Here is a 3,328-nt window from a genome sequence, read left to right on the forward strand (position 1 = left end):
CATCTGACTGGTGTCTTGATACTGTGTCGAAGTGTGTAGAAATATCTCAAAAGTCTGTAAAAGAAATTCACAACCTTGAGATCAATTCAAATGGTGATGCCTTCTCTTTTTCTCTGCCACCACCTTCATCAGGCTCCTGTTCAGTAAATCTTTCTTCTTTTGATGTGACCTTTCTTCAGAGTCATCACAGGATATCTTGAAGGTTTAATAGATTTTTGGAAGTCTGGCGGCTATGCTTACATGTATTTGATGCCTCGAATGATGAAGCAGTACCTCTGTTTATTTCCCCCATAACCTATCAAAATTTTGGCAAAGTTTTCTTAATTTCGAGATGTAATCCACAAGACTACAGAGAGGTTTTCTAGCCTCGCCTGTAAAGTGTTCACTGAAACCTCTTATCATACCTTTGCTTTATTCCTGATTGGTAAATGTTAATATGCTAAAATGCTAAGATGGAAAATTAGTTGTATGAAATCGAGTGGTTAGCCTCAGCATGCTTCTGCTGGCTCTACTCTAAAATGCCCATATTCATTTCAAGCTGGGCTTTGATGTCAAGATGCTATTATGACAGCTGTTAATCTGTTAAGTCTTAACTATCCAGCTGTTTTGTCCTTGCACTTTCTGAGTACAGTGTCTGACTGTTCTGAACTTTTCCAGCTTCTACGAATCTAACAGAAAATTCAGCTCACAGTGCATAATAAGGACCATTTCCATCTCAAGTGGAATATCAGAGCTTTTTATCTTTCCAGCTAAAACAGCAGCTTCTTTTCTGACTGCTGGAGATGTGCTCTAACAATGCGAACAGTTAATTTTTTATTTATTTGGTGAAGGTAAGAAGCCCAAACTTTGGGGAGAGCAGAATTTGGCAGTGTCAAACTGGTTACAAACTAATTCATATGAAGAGCTATAGGCCAGATGATTGAATGACAACAGTGGGTGATTAACCATGCTAAGATGTCCTGTGTGTGTTGAAAACAGCTGTCAGACTTTTAAGGTATACAAGTCTTCATATTCAGTGTCATTTGATCCGTCCGGAGACCGCAGAGCAGAGGTTTGACTCCAGCAGTTTTAATGTCCCATCCTGTTTCTTTGAGGTTTAGGGCTAGACTTGGTTGCACTGTATTCATTATCTGAGAGGGTGTAATGGTGACGAAGTATGTGTTACTTTTTTCCAGTAAGTAAATATCAAAATATTTGAAAGAATTTAAATGTTAAAAATGAACAATATAGAGTCAATTTATACCAGATTATATAAAGACACTCATGGATAAACAAAAAAAACCCAACTTCATGAAAATCCTACATCAACCCTACAGTCTTGGATGTTTTTTTTTTTCTTTTCTTAGCACCCTCAATAAACATTGTGCATTTGCCTGTCAGTGTATCTGTACAAGTTCTCATTTTTCTTATGTTGGTTTTGTGACTTAATGTTCTCCTAGTAGTGCCTTGATGAAGACTGTGTCAGTCACCACATTAGTAGTGATTCATTTTCTTAACTGCCAAGGACCACAGCTGGTGCAGTTGGAGCAGCGACTGTTTGTGCTGCGAGAACCCCCAAAAAGTCAAGGTTCCTGGATTCAGAGTTTACTAGTGGCTGCCTCACCACTTCTTGTTTGTAGACAATGTGCATACCGCCCATGAATAAATAGATTTTTAAAAAATCCCGATTTTTGATTGTGTTATGATCGTGTAGTCTGTGGGATCAAACCTTCACTGTCCCTGGAGACATTGGCACCTTTTGTTGCTATGCAGCCTCAGCAGCAGAAACATGGCTGGCTGTAAATAACTTCTTTCATGCAGGTGAGTCCAGCTTTGAATGTACAGCAACGTCATTCACTGTTGATCAACTAAGTGTTTACTTTCTGCCTCACTAGGAGGGAGGTCAGAAGTGGCGTCTGTGCAGCCTAGTTTTTTTTTTTTATTCTGTTTTTGCTTCTCTCATCCAGGGAGAGCAGTTGGAATGGCCACAAGATAGGCTGACGGTTGGATTACCAAACTCTCAAAACAGGCAACTGTCAGATCCTCGAGGGCACCACACTTGCAATTAGCTGATTTTTTTTTTTTTTTTTTTTTTTTTTTTTTAAGGAGTTTGGAAGTACAATATTAATATTGGTGGGACCAGTGTAATTGTCATAGGCTGTATATAAAAGATGGGAGTTATCCACAGGACTGCAAACTCACATTTGAGAGCTTGAAAGAGCCTGAACAATGGTGGGCTAACGCTGCCTTGGCATCCACCTGGCAAAGCAGCTGTACACCAAAGTTTTAAAGGGTAAGTTATCAAAAACATAATAGTAATAATAAAATCACCCTTGTACTGTTGATACATGTAGATCAGATACCATTAATAGCTTTTTAAACAAGTTGTAAACGTACTTTAAGCTGTAAAGCTGCAGTGACTTACTTTCTACAGCAAGCTTGAGGTGCCCACGGGAGGAACTGCACTTAAGTGTGTACTATAAGTGTATACTGCAAAGGTGCACAGTAGATATTTCTATTATGAATGTTCCAAAAAAGTGCCACAAACCTGTTTAAGATATTGATTCTGATTCGCTGCGATGGTGTGGTGAAGCTGTGTTGGTATCCACCTGTCAGTCATAGCAATCATGACCCCTAATCCCTAATGCATCATTTTAAGGCTTAATGTCATTTTAACATGTTAACAGGCAGCTGCAAAGGAGAATAATCCTTGAGCAGTTTTTTTTTTTTAAATAAAGGGAAACATTGGCTTCCTTAGAGACCAAAACTGTTTTTGTAGCAGGCTGTAAACATGTTTTTAAAGTTGGGCTTTGTAACATGGGAAGTGACTGGCTTTTTGGGGTCAGCCTCCATTGGAGAAACTGAGGTTTTGGCATGTTGCATTGGCTCTATTTTTTAAGCCTGGAAGGCTGCCACTGTGCGTAAAGGGGCTCAGAGTACACATTCAAAGACACATTCATATGACATATTCGTTCCTTCTGCATTAACTGACATTAATTGCACTCAGGGAAGCACAGAGTGCTCATGTTCTCATGTGTTCATTAGGGAGCTCAGCAGTCTTGTTGTGGATTATTTATTAATAATGTATGGGTTGCAGATTGGCCAGATTGTGGCGTTGTAGTTAGTAATTTCCACAGATTACACTGTAAATAGTTTAAAATCTCTGCACATTTAATAAATAAGTGAGACCTCAGTGAGCAGAGGTAATTTCCATATCCCTTTGGCAGACAGGAGGTGGTGTTTCATTGGACCGACAGCAGTTAAATGGATGTGCGACGCACTTTCTCTCTGGCTCCCATTCACATGTCTTTATCAGAGGTCTGCAGCGCTAATCCTCTTAAAGTCCAGT

The sequence above is a fragment of the Maylandia zebra genome, linkage group LG16, assembly GCF_041146795.1.
Source record: "Maylandia zebra isolate NMK-2024a linkage group LG16, Mzebra_GT3a, whole genome shotgun sequence".
Taxonomy (NCBI): domain Eukaryota; kingdom Metazoa; phylum Chordata; class Actinopteri; order Cichliformes; family Cichlidae; genus Maylandia; species Maylandia zebra.